Source organism: Canis lupus, unplaced genomic scaffold (genome assembly GCF_011100685.1).
Source record: "Canis lupus familiaris isolate Mischka breed German Shepherd unplaced genomic scaffold, alternate assembly UU_Cfam_GSD_1.0 chrUn_S1868H2065, whole genome shotgun sequence".
Classification (NCBI taxonomy): Eukaryota; Metazoa; Chordata; class Mammalia; order Carnivora; family Canidae; genus Canis; species Canis lupus.
This window is the reverse complement of record NW_023330729.1, coordinates 1-14,327: the sequence shown is the minus strand read 5'-3', so window position 1 is coordinate 14,327 and position 14,327 is coordinate 1. Positions and strand designations below refer to the sequence as shown.

General features: G+C 43.1%; 1 long non-coding RNA gene across 1 annotated transcript; it reads right to left on the bottom strand.

Moving 5' to 3' along the window:
* Positions 1-3,757: 3,757 nt before the first annotated feature.
* On the bottom strand, positions 3,758-13,706 carry LOC119878728. Its single transcript, XR_005387098.1, has 4 exons — positions 13,584-13,706; positions 6,958-7,180; positions 6,290-6,370; positions 3,758-4,076 (listed from the first exon to the last, which is right to left on the bottom strand). It is a non-coding gene; the product is annotated as an uncharacterized LOC119878728 (long non-coding RNA).
* Positions 13,707-14,327: the final 621 nt, after the last annotated feature.

Sequence of the window (14,327 nt, the reverse complement as noted above, 5' to 3'; positions counted from 1 at the left end):
TCTCCTGGCCAAAGCCCATCACAGGGCCAGCCCAGATCCGAGGGGCAGGAAAGAGACCACACTTCCAAATGGAAGGAGCGCCTGGAATGGGAGGAACTATCAGCAGTCCTATTGGGAAACACTCTATCATATCCCACCCTCTGGCCACGACACTTCACATACACACACACACACACACACCCTCCCCCCAAATTATCGTTCTGTGCAGCACTGGCTCTAAGGTCCAGGATCTAATGACACACACACTGGGCCCTAGGAGTGGCTGAGGCCTTTTAGATGCTGCTCCTCTTCCTCTGGAGACCTGTGAACCACACGACATACAGCGCCCAGACAGGGATGAGTCAACTACGATGGACATGTATGTTCAGAACGGGGGAAACAAGGCACGAAGCAGCCACCATCCATAGAGGTTCTGAAAGTCACCCTCACTCTGCAGACCCAGACCTCCTCGAGTGTCTGGTTCTTCTCCCTGGGAGCCGCTTCCCGAACCACGGATACTGGCTCCGGGCTCCAGGGTGCAGGCTATGACCTTGGAGGCTCCCGTTTCCATAAGCAAGTAATTGCCTGCCCTCTGGCTGAACAGCTCGCGCAGGCTGGGTCCTATCCATTGGAAGTCGGGAGCCCGGTGGCATTTTATTTTACATTCTCAACAGTCTCTTTCTTCTTTAGTCCAGGCCGGTGGGGGTTTCATCAATAGAGCAGTCTTCAAAATTGTGTGGGTTTTCTGTGACTCTTAGTGGAGTTTCCTTCTTGCCCACAACTATGCCCATAAAGCAACATCTGTAATTCTTCCAAAGACAAACTTCTGGGCCTTGTTGAAGCAGCTACTGTTGGACTCCCCTGAAGATTCTTCTTAAAAGCCCTTTTGGCTAGACAAGAGGGTCTATGAGACAACATCTTAACATGTTTAGAGGCTTCAACATAGAGTCTTGATTGGATTTTTACCTTGAGGCCACATTTGATAGGCAGGCCCCTGAGGCCATTTCTTCCCTTGAAACTATTGCTGACTACAGAGAATCTCATTGGCTCTGTTTCCTCTACGTGCCGCTTGAAAACGGAATAGTGCCTTTTCTAAGGCGTCTCTCTCTTGTAACAACACCATCACACATCACTAAAGGAAGCCAACCCATACTCTGAACATGCAGCTTGGAAATCGCCTTCGCCAGATCTGCAACCTCATTAGGTACGTATTCCGTCTTCCGTGTCTCACTGCACGCAGCGGCTGCCACACATTTTGCCGCTGCTTAGCCCCACTTCTCCAGCCTCCAGGACAATTTCCTCACTACCCCTGGAGCCTCCACTGGGAGAGTCCTTCCCAGACGGAGGAGATACATCAACTAAGTGCAAACACAGGGCCCTGGACTGGATTCTGAAACCGGAAAAGATCATCACCAGAAACGCTGGCGGAGTTCATACAGGGCTGTAGCTTCTGTTGATTTCTGGGTGTTGATCATTACTCTGTGGTTATGCATTTATTACTATTAGGGCAGCTAGGTGCAGAACACACGTGACCTCTGTACCATTTTTACGACTTTGGTGTAAGTCTAAAATTGTTTCAAAATAGAAAGTAGGGCAGCCCTGGTGGCTCAGCGGTTTAGCGCCACCTTCGGCCCAGGGCATGATCCTGGAGACCCCGGGATTGAGTCCCGCGTCGGGCTCCCTGTGTGGAGCCTGCTTCTCCCTCTGCCTGTGCTGCCTCTGTGTGTGTGTGTGTGTGTGTGTGTGTGTGTGTGTGTGTCTTTCATGAATAAATAAAATCTTTTAAAAAAATAGAAAGTAAAAAATAACTAGTTAATTTAAAAGAGAGAGAGAGAGAGAGAGAGAGAGTTCCCTCATCACCTCTCCAACCTCTACCCAATGCTTGGTCCCAAAGCCAATGCCACGTGTCTTAGATTTTTTTCAAGCCAACACCCAACTTTCAGACATGGATTTCCGTTATCTATTATGCATAATACACCACCCCTGAAACATGGCAGCTTACAACAGCATCGACTGTTCTCTCACTCGCCATTCTGCACTAGGGACAGAACACAATGACAGCTTGTCTTTCCTTCATGTACTGTTGGCTGGGGTGGCTTGACTGGGGCTGGAGGACCCATGATGATATCAAGCACGGGGCTAGGGCCCAGCTGGAGTGCCTGAAATAGTGAGGGGCTGGGCCTGTCTCCTTCCTTAGGTCTCACTGCCTCCATGAGGCTGTTGTCTTCAGCACCGTTGTCAGTCTTCCTTATCATCCAAGAAAGCAAACACTAAAGTTGCCAGGTCTAGGCCCAGAACTGGAATAGCATCATTTTTGCCGCATTCTATTGACCAAAGCAAGTAATGGAGCCTGTCAAGAATTCCGGGGAGGAGAAAGAGACTCTACCTCTTAGTAGGAAGCATGGAGAGAGACAGCGTAATTGCTGGTGGCCCTCTACCACCATGACCACACCCCACTCCCCTAGAAATGTCTCCTTAAAACAGACAATCTTCCCTGGTCAATTCTTCCTAGAACCTCCATCATTTAAGAATCATTGCTATCTGGGTGCCTGGGTGACTTGGTCGGTTAAGCATCTGACCCTTGATTTCGGCTCATGTCGTGATCTCAGGGTCCTGAGATCCAGCCCTGCGCTGGGCTCTGCACTCAGTGGGGAGTCTGCTTGGGATTCTCTCTCTCCCTCCCCTTTGTTCCTTTCCCTACTTGTGTTCTCTCTCTCTCAAATAAATAAATCACAAAAAAAATCATTGCTATCATGACAATTTGATTAAAAACTTTTTTCTGTTTGTCATCTATCTTGCTCCCTAGCCCCTATGATTTTTTTCACTGGCTCTCTCCTCTGTGTTACATGCATATTTCTACTCTAGGATTAATACATGCTATAAAATTATTCATGAAAATTCAATGAAATAAAACAGAAGTGATAATACATATATCCATGTTTGTATAAATCCATGGAAAATATCAGAAAGGATAAACGAGAAGATAACACTGCTTATCTCTGTCTACAGGATGGGGAGGGAGGGCTTCAGGGGGAGAACTTTTCTTTCCACTTCTTCCTTTCTGTATGGGTTGAAAGTTCTTTACAATGATGGCTTAGTGTTTTCATAAGGTAAAAAAAAAAAAATGATTTCACCCAATAGAAGAATTGAGTCTAAAAATCAACAAATGTCCGTCATCAGAAAAATATCAACTAAACCAGGGAGACAGCCCAACCCTGATTTCATTTTTAAATAAATGAGCACGCTAAGGAAGTTCTAACATTTAAGGCTGAATGCATGGCCAGTGTCTGCTGCACCACAGAAATACGTGAGAATATCTGTCATACGTGGTGTCTAGTGTAGTGGACATGCTGTACCTGACCCTGAGTACCCCCTCTCCACAGATCAACTGTTTCCCCTCAATCTACTCTGACTTTTCATGCTATTTAATAATAGCATGAAGCTATTTGCTCATTGCTTTGAAGCAGTTGCTCAAAGAAAATATCAGAATTACTCCTCCGGTATCACAGTACAACCACCACGCAGGGCAGTGGCCGACTATTTGAGGATCCAAGAGTATAAGAGCTAGGAGAAACCTCAAAAGTCCCTTAGTTTACCAATCCCATTTTACAAATGATGACCGGGAGCCCACAGGGTTTATATGCCCAGATTATGTAGCTTCCCAGTGAGGGACCCTGGATCACAGCCTGGGTTAATTCGTGAATAAAGCTGGGAAGAAAACCTCATTTTGATGAAAATCCAAACACGTTCATTAGAGAGAAATTTGGCTAGAGAGAGCTTTTATTAGTATTCTCAAGCCTCGGACAGGCGTGAGCAAAGGGAGCAAGAAGCTTCCCTGAGGATCCGAATAGGGTCTAGTACAGCGGAGACGGGGGCGAGTACACAATATGATTAGTGACACTCACGGTCTCCCCCTGAAGCGGGGTGGTTCTCTAGACCAGATCAGGGCTCTACAGACCAAACACAAAACCACGGATTGCTACACGTTGCCCATTTGCTTCTCCTCCTCATGCCAGGACCACTGGAGCATCTCCCAAGGGCGCCAGGGAGGCAGCCCTTTACATGTGGATTGAAACACAGAAGAGGGAACGCCAAAGCTGCCGGGAAGAGAAGGAACACCGCCACCTGCTGTAGGGCCAGCGGCAGTGTAAACGGAGCCGCTCGCACACCCCAGAACCCACCTCCCCGCACGCGGCCAGCGCCCCACAGGAAGGTTAGTTTGTTCCTGGTAGGAGAAACCCTGCTTGCCTCTCTCCCACTATTGACTCCTACTAGTTCTGAACTCTTCCCTAAAGCCTAAACCTCAAATAATAAAATATACTTGGCTGAGGCTAGATAAAAGGGATATTGGGGGGTTGGGGGGGAAGCAATACAAGCAAATTTATTCAAGAGTTTCACGTGGTGCAGAATTCCCAGTGGCTCACTCACACACTTCCCCAGATAAATGTCTTTTTTTTCTTTACTCTTCCCATTTCTTCCTCTTCTATTCTTTTTTTTTTTTTTTAAGATTTTTTTTAAAGGTTTTATTTATTTTAGAGAGAGAGTCAGCTCGGGAGAGGGAGAGGGAGGATCTCAAGCAGACTCTGCGCTGAGCGTGGAGCCTGAGGCGGGGCTCATCCCACAACCCTGAGATCATGACCTGAGCCAAAATCAAGAGTCAGACGCTTAACTGACTGAGCCACCCAGGTGCCCCAAGATTTTATTTTAAGTAATCTCCACACCCGATACGGTGCTCGCACCCACACCCCTGAGATCAAGAGTCCCACGCTCCGCTGACTGAGCCAGCGAGGCGCTCCTTCCTCTTCCATTCTTACACAAATACACGTCCCCTGAAAGGACAATTGCAAGAGAGGGCTGGGACCAGGCTGATCCTTTGTGTACAGCCCTGGTTCTCCCAGGTGGCCGAGGACTGATGTTGGTGTCCTCCTCCAAAACTTAGGTTGAAACTAACCCCAAGGTAACGGTAAGAGGAGGTGGGCCTTTGGGAGGTGATTGGGTCAGAAGAGTGGAGCCCTTACACATGGAGAAGTGCCCTTAGACGGGAGGCCTGGAAGGCGCCCTTCCCTTCCCCAGGCCAGGTGAGGTTCCCCCGGGGGAGACAGCCATCCAGGATTCAGGAAGCTCGCCCCCGCCATAGAACCCGATCCTGCAGGCGGGCTGATGTCGGCCTTTCGGCTTCCCAAACTGTGAGAAGCACATTTCCAATGCTTAGAAGCTACCCAGCTATTAGTTGTCTCAGCCCCAATGGGCTACACCCTCTTCCTTCCATCCTCCTATTCTCCTTTTCCTGCCCTCTTTCTTGCCATCCCTGCCAATCTATTTCCATTTTCCTCCGACTCGCCTCTACATTTCAAGATTCTCCTTAATGGGGCATCTGGGTGGCTCAGTCGTTGAGCACCTGATTCTTGATCTTGGCTCAGGTGGCAATCTCAGGGTTGTGAGTTCAAGCCCTGGGACAGACGCCACACTGAGTATGGATCTTGCTTAAGATCTGCCCTTCCCTCCACTGATCTCCCTCCCTATCTCTCTCTTTCAAAAAAAAAAAAAAAAGATTCTCCTTATTAATATAGTGATATGGCTATGAGACAAGTGGGAAGGTGACATTTACAGCACTGCCAAGTTCCACAGCTCCAAGGGCCGTACTTCCCATTGTATGTTATGCCATTGCTTCATGCCCTTCGATTTTTCGACCACATGAATATAGTATCCTTAATTTACATTTAATGTTTTAAACCTAACCTAGTGGCCCAATGGGGGGTGGGGCGGGGGCACCATTTAATTTCCATGATTCTACTTAATGACAAAGCAAGTTCTAGATCCTAGGCATTAAAGCCTTCCTGTTAATGATGTCTTAGGATTAATGAGTTCAAAAGGTACTCTCGTTGTGATTGATATTTTTCCATCTTGCAGCAACTTCAGAAAGAACACCATAGAAAAACCTAATGTCAGACCTAGCTTATAAGGGAAATTTTATCTTTTCTAAATATGATAGACAGTTCTCTTTGGTGGAGGTTTGCTACTTAGTCACACTTAAGTGTGTTGTGCTTCTTAAAAGATGTACAGGTTTTACATTTCAGGAAGCTCTAGAGGAAAAGGAGGTCTATAAGGAACAAGTCGTGGGTACTTAACAATTAATTTGGGAATACTTGAAACCCTCAACATAAGTTTTATGAAGCCTGGGAACTTGGGAGGAGGCACAAAGCTAGTGGATAGAAACAGTCTATTTTTCTAAGGACAAAACAAACAAATCCCTGTTGACTTAGCTCTGAGACTTAAGTCTTATCTGAAATTTCTTTCCTGGACATAGTACCTTGGTCTTGGCTGCCTCGCAGGGTGCAGTGCCAGGCCACTGGCTGCTGTTGCTCATAGGACCACCATCTTCCTTGTTCACCTGTTGAAGCAAGTAGAAGGGAGGCCTTAATTTGGATGTGCCTCATTATTAATGTGTTCTTATAGACCTGCTAACTGTATAATATCTTATTACTTTATTATTAGGTTTTACTAAGATTTTTAAAATAACCTTTAACTGTAAAATACGATGGTCTGCATTTCAAATCCTGTTTATTTTACAATGTTGAGGCAATTATCCTATTAACGGCAACTTTTCTTTATGATCTGAATTTGGCACATTAAATCTTCTGTTTTTAAAGTAGAATTATCCTGCCCGAGGATGGCCATTATTCTCTTTTTGAAATGTACTGTCCCTTTTAACTATATCCAGAAATTTGCCAATCAGGGAGCCTGGGTGGCTCAGTGGTTGAGTGTCTGCCTTCTGCTCAGGGCGTGATCTTGGGGTCCCGGGATCAAGTCCGGCATCAGGCTCCCCACATGGAGCCTGCTTCTCCCTCTGCCTGCATCTCTGCCTCTCTCTGTGTGTCTCTCATGAATAAATAAATAAATAAAATCTTAAAAAAAAAAAGAAATTTGCCAATCAGAAAATCTTGCCCTAAGAATAAGCTATATTAGTAGCTCACTTACCTTGGTAGCTGGGTTGGCTTGGGTTTCCTTTGAGATGCTAGGTCAAGCAGTCCTGACCTCTAGTTCTCCCAAAGTGCACAAAATGTTTTTAATAATCTTCTCCAGTAGACATCTGTTTATTTCACAATGAACAATTAAAGGCATTTCTGCTTCAGGGCACAGAATGCAAACCAAGTGCAGTGCTGTTTTTATACCACCTTGGTTGATGTGGACTAAGGATGCCCTTTAAAAGAAAGAAAGTTATGAATAAAATACTTTCAGAGGTTTGTCCCAAAGCAAATATAGAGAGGAATTAAATGTCTCATAGGTCTCTGGTGGGTTACCACTCATTGGCCACCAGTTATTTAAATGCAATGACTGTGGATTTTCCCAAAGTTCAAAAACTCCACTGACTCACATATGGGGATCTTCAGAGGGAACTTATCCCGAGTCCTTGAGAGGTAGAGCAATGTCCCCAGCAACACACAGCGCAGGAGACTCTAACACTAGCAATTCTGCTGCTGAGTATATAAACCTCAGAGGAAGAGTTTCAAACTGTGTGAGAACTGAGGCACTCTGATGGTTTCCAAGGAGTAATTCCAGATCCTTACCTTCCATGTATATTCCTTTTTTTTTTTTTTAAGATTTTATTTATTTATTCATAGAGACAGAGAGAGAGAGAGGCAGAGACACAGGCAGAGGGAGAAGCAGGCATCATACAGAGAGCCTGATGTGGGACTCGACCCAGGGTCTCCAGGATCACGCCCTGGGCTGCAGGCGGCGCTAAACTGCTGCGCCACCGGGGCTTGCATGTATACTCCTACCTAAATCTGAACTAGCTGAGAACTAGTGTAGTCAAATGCCCTGTGGTTCCTAATCCCCACCTCCCATTCATAGTAGCCCTTTCTCTCTCTTTAAAAGACAAAGGCCCACACCTGTCTTCTCTATCTGAATGCTCAAGGAATATTGCCCCCAAGGGTAAAAACCTGCAAGAAGCTAAAGAGACAATCTGAATAATGAGATTAATATTGAGAAGCTGAATGGGTCTACTAACACTTTCGAAGCTTGACACTTGTTTCCTAGTGAAATTGAAGAAAGACCTAAGCAAACCCACTCACTGATAAAATCATTAAAGATACACCACTAAGTGATGCGGGCCATATAATGTGGAAAGTTTTTCAAATAATGAATAACATCACTTACACACTTTTTCCGTCATTTACTCATTTCTGTGAATGATATTCCTCCGTGTTTATAATATAAAAGCAAAAACTGGAGGTAAATGACGCTGGAACCTGTCTTCTTCTAGAAATAAGTAAAATTTGTTCACATATGCAAACCGATTTCTTAAAGTTCGATGATTTTTTCTTTTATGTCTCATAATGATGAACATTTAAAAGCGTTTAATTGGTTGATTATGAACTAAAAATAATGATAACTCGGAAAAAATTTTAACACTTTGGAGTAGTATCATGGTAAAAAAAAACGTAATGAAATTTAAGTTTATACATAATATTTGTCATAAATAAATATGGCAAAGTGATCAATAAAAGACACTCATACATAAACGTATGTTACATTCAGATTAAAATCTGACACAAGTATAAAGTTCAAGTCCCACTGTAAGAGCCTTGTTCTCATGCATAACGGTTGTCAGATCAGTATGGTATTTATATGCCATTGGATATATTTAAGAAATTCTACTTTTGTTTTTTTTAAAGATTTATTTGAGAGAGAAAAGAGAAGAGAGCAAGGGGAGGAGACAGAGAGGAGAGAGGAAAGTCTCAAGCAGACTCTCCACTGAGCACAGGGCCTGGACCCAGAGCTACATCCCACAACCCTGAGATCACAGTGTGAGCTGAAACCAAGAGTTGGATGCTAACGGACTGCACCACCCAGGTGCCCAAAGAACTCTACTTTTATTTTTTTATTTTTTTATTTTTTAGAATTCTACTTTTAAATGCTAATGTTTACAGGGAAATTAATTCCTTTGCAACTAAAAGTTATGATAGAAAGTTTGATTCCAATTCTAAAAGTGTAAGTAAGGAGGGAAAAGTTTTTCCAAATTGTGAGGTGAGCTAGCAAAAGAGTTTTTAAAGACCCCTACTCTACAGAAACTTTCTCCTAGGTCATACAACCACTTACAGAGGGATGTTCACAGCAATATTATTTGAGAGTAGCAGGAAATTAGAACCTAAATGTCCATCAATATGGATGAATAAAATGTGACATTCTCATGCAATAGATTATGTACCCAAGTTAATAGGAATAAATTAGATAAATTTATCAAGATGGAGGTATCTCAAGATTTATGAGGACTCTAGTTAGATGTGGTCCTCAGGAATATTGGGGGGGCGGGGCGCTCATCTTTCTCTCATTTCCTATCCTCACAACAGAAAAACCTGTCCAGGATTTGCCGGCAGGCAATCCAGAGGCCGTTGTGTGACATCATCCAAACCTTGACCCTGGAGCAGAGAACTTTGAATGGGTTGTTGTAACATGATCATATCACGGTTATGATCTTGAAGGTTCACAGGTGTCTGAGGCATTTTAATGACTCATGCCCTGCCCGGGGGTGGTGGAAGGGGGATTAAAAGGGCCAAAGAACCAATTAGAAGGAATAGAATTTCCTCATCATCTTTCTGAAATCTCTACCTGCCTGGAAAGAAGGAAGGTGGTTAGGGTGAACAGAAGAAATATTAGTGATCTTGCAAATATCAAATGGTGAGATAAGCAGAACATGACTCTTCATAAGAAATTAATTCTACAATAATAAAATCATAGTTCACAAGTTGTTTCTGTAGGAATGCCAAAATCCATAATGCCCACTGATAATTAAGTTCCTTGCCTCTTTGTGTGAATTTCATTCCTTTCTTTCTGTTTAGAAAAATCTATGTAAAATTTGAATATTTTCAAAACTAAATTCTATTTTCCAACTGACCACAATATAAAATTAGGGACAAAAAATGGGGATAAGAGCAATAATGATTACTATCTACTACCACTTATTAACATTTGTTGATAACTTTAGAAATGCATAAAGTCATTAAAGAAATGCATGTAAATGAAGACCTCTGGCATGGTTACATTTTCTCTCTTAGGTCCCTGCAAACATGTTTTTACAAGGACAGCCCTGGGTGAGTACTATAATATAAATAATGAGTATTTATCAATAACATACTGCTGTCAGTGACCTATACAAATACATCCCCTGTATTTCTGACAACTTGATCCTATCCTGCCCCTCTACCACAAGCACTGAAGTCATCCCTCTCTTATAATAGCTGAGGCTTGGCTATCATTTCTGCACTCTTCCACCTTCAGGGATTTTCTCCAGAAGTAACCGTTTTCTGCAAGTACTCCCCCAGCAGACCCATCCCATCAGTTTAGGAGACATGCCCACACAGGTCCGAACCTCCCTAGGGATGCAGCCTTCACACAGGTACCCCTACCAAAGCAGAGGAAAGGGAGAAAACAATGTCATTGGGTTAACTGTATTCGTTCACCCTCATAGTGTATATGTGAAAGGAGGATTCAGGGGTGTAGCCCTGTGTAACCCTGGACATAAAATTAAACTGGATTGCTACTGCTGGTAAATATTTCCAACATTTTGGTGGGCTTAACAATTTCCTGTCGTTCCGTTCTTCTCTTTGGGGCACAGAATGAAGCATTTCTTGAGTCAGATATTCTTGGTATTAGTTTCCAGCAAACACACTCAACCTCAGTCACCTTCTGTGTCCCTATACACCTATCCCTCACTGCCTGACCCTGAACAGGGAAGTATTTCCCCATGTGCCCTCAGACTATAAATTCCTTGAGAAGCTATCTGACATGGAGGTTAAAAGCACTGTTCCTGCAGCCAGACTGTCTGCTTTCAGATTTTGCTCCGCTTTTACCAATTGTGAGACCTCTGGCAAGTTAGTTACTCTCTCTGTGCCCCCAGTGTCATCCAGCGTATAATGGGGAAAATAAGAGTACTCACTGACGGGGTTGTTCTAAGGGTTAAGTGAGGAGATATACAACACTCAGAACAAGCCTGGCACGTGGCAAACACTGCATGAGTGTCCACTGTTCGCGGTCACAGAGTCAAGAGATAGAGCCTGTTCCTTCACACTTCCCTTGCTGCCACCTCCGACACCCTGCATGCCGTCAGCCATCTGGTAGCTTTCAGTAAATGCTGAATGGATGATTAATTATCAATAAGTGCATGATGGGAGGTGACAAGGAAACAAGGACTCCCCCCAGTCCTTCAAGATATCCCAAAAAACAGTACATTTAAAATAATTTTATGCCTTTTATTGATATATCTTATGTCATACCCATGTGGCAGTTCAGAGTTTAAATGAGCAGCATTGGCCGCTGAGCCACTGTAGAGTCAAGGCTTGGTAATCAAACAGTCCAATCACATTGACCTGCCACGTGCTTCTCTTTAAGTCACATGTCCAACATTGTGACATGAGCAAGAATGCACACAAACTCCTTTTTCCACCCATTCAAAGTTCTCTGTGGGGGCCTGGTTCAGAAGATGCCACCTCCCCCCATGGATTAGACAGCTTCCTGGGTAATGTCTCCTACAACTAGAAGGATGCTAATCCCAGCTGAACTGTGCAAAGAGCAAACCAGCAGGGGCTTCCCAAGAACCTGCCTGATTCACAGCAATCAGAAGGTATAGTAAAACTCAGAATCAAAACGCAACCTAGACTCTCTAGCTTACGCCCTGACAATTCCTAACTACATCGCAGTCTTCCCTTCAGTGAAGGTACTCCCACTTTGCACTGAAGTTTCTTGAAGGTTAGGGGGAGAAAAAACCCCTTGTGTAAACCGTTTTACTTCTCACGATGTCTAGCACAGGTTTTTTTTTTACACACCAGACATTCAGTTAAGTATTTATAAACCCAATGATTGAAAGACTACGTACTTTTCCAATATAGGCTTAAATATACAAATACCATTTAGCAGCTGGATATAACATAATCCTTAGGTAATAATATTCATATATTACATGACATTATCATGTCATGTTATATAAACCTTTTCTTTCAATACTTTGGTGTGGGATATTATCTGGAAAGGCCTTAATCACAATCTCTATCTTTTGTTTCCCAAAGGAAACATCAACAGAGGAAATGTCTGTTTTAGTTAATATTCTGTTATTAATTTAGTTAATATTACTCAGCGGCAGCACAAATAATCAAAATCCCCAGAATGTGGACTCCTAATTTTATTCAAGAGGCTAACTCTTTCTTTCAAACAGGTTCTAGTGCAATTATTTTTTTCTAATACTGCTTTTTGGATTTTCTCTAAGATGGAAGGGGCTAAATCACAGCTGAGGTTTAGTTTTACAAATTATACATATTAATTCTGGAACAATGTAATGCTTTCATAAAATGCCAGTGTGTTTGTGTGTGGGGGAAACTACAGTTACTATAGAATAAGTAATGAGCTTTTATTTTCAATAAAGCAGAGTTAAAACCATGTCTTCTTGCCAAGCTAAAGCTTGGCCCTAGAGGAAAAAAAAAAAAAAGCTCGGCCCTGGGGAGCAGGATGGTATAGAGAGGTGGAATAGGAATGGGGGTGCAGTGCAGTAAGCATGCAAGGAAGAGATGAGAAGCCCATGAAGGAAAGGCACTACCCCCAAGGATCAGCAGCTTCTTTAGAGCCTGCTCTACTGATTAACACAAGCTTATAGAGGTAAAAAACTATGAAAAGGGGAAAAAGAAAAGGGAACAGGTGAGATGGAAAGGATAAGTGGGAGAAAAAAGGAAAGAAAGTCCATCTGGTGGAGAGCAATGGAGCATGACCTGAAACTGCCTTAGGTACCAAAGCTCACTGATGTATTCTAGAGTCTTCGGCTCACTTGAGACAATAACCTAGTTCTAGCCTCATTCCACTCCAATTATGAGGATTTGTCCTTCATTGTTAATGGTCAAGTATTATTAATGTTCTTATTTTCACATGTGAATTTTTAAAAACTATTATCTGCCAAAGACAAGCCTTTATCAAGTAAGCTAAACATAGTTCCATAGCTCCTTTGTCTTCCTTCCACTCAATCATGTTTCTTTAGCACGACTCTCATTTCTTGTATTTTACCACGCTGTATGTGAAATAAATGGATTTGTGGGCTTCTAACCACATGTGCTTTGAAATAAGCCTCTCAAAGACGGTAGAGAGCTAGAAAGAGAGAGAGATAGAGAGAGAGAGAGAGAGAGAGATAGAATGGGTCCAAACAGGACCTAGGTCATTTAGCCTTGAGATTATTTACATGAAACATGGAGTAAATTAAATTAGGTCAAGGGGACCAGGACCCAAATAATTAAGCAGCAAATTAATTCAAAACATTGACATATCAAAAAATATATTTGCAATATTATAACTAACAATACAAAGCATTAAAGTTACAAGTCTAGTTTTAGGGGGATTATTTCCTTTTTGTCTGGAAATTCAGCTAAGTAAAAATTGTTAATAAGCCTGCAGAAAATATGCTATGTGGAAAAGCTGTGATTGAATTGGGAAGAGTGACACAATCAATATGTAGTGCCACGAGTCTTTTTCATGAATATTTTGGCAATCGTCTTAAGTTAGGCTGGATGGCCATAACAAAGTTCCAAAGACTGGGGGGCTTACAGAATAGAAATTTATTTTCTTACAGTTCTGGAGGCTGTGAAATCCAATGTCAAGGTGGTGGCCAATTCAACTCCTGGAGAGAGCTCTCTTGCTGGCTTACAGACAGCTGCCTTCTCATTCTGATCTTACCTGACAAGGAGGGTGGGGAAGAGAGAGCAAGAGAGCAAGTGCACTCTGGTGTCCTTTTTTACAAAAGCACTAATCCCATCACCAGGGCCCTATCTCTATGACCTCATCCAACCCCAATTACCTCCCAAAGGACTTATCTACAATGACCGTCACATTGGGGGTTAGGGCTTCAACATATGAATTTTGGAGGGACACTAACATTCAATTTATAGCAGCAAATAAAATATATTATTCCAGTTCTAGGTAAAATGGAGTAAGCAACTCTACCCTGTCTTTCTCACTGAATTTAGCTATAAAGGCTGGATGAAACACATGGAACAGCTATTTGAAAAGCCTAAAAATAGCAGCAGGTGAACTGAAAAAGAAGTCCAGAATGCAAAGCACCAGTGAATCAGCAGCGAGTTTTCTGTTTTGTTTTTTCCCCTACCAGAATCCCTTGGTCTAAATGTAAGGCAGCCTGAAACTTGGAATGGGCGCCAGGGCCTAGAGCAAGCTCCTGAAGGAGCCCTCCAGTTCTGCTCTGGCCCAAGGATCAGGAAAAGCATGTCCTAATGCTCAGAGAGTGTCAGGGAATTCTGCCAGTTTTTGTTCTGTTGTCTGTTCTCCATTCTCTAGTACCCCCGGCCTGAGCAATAGTA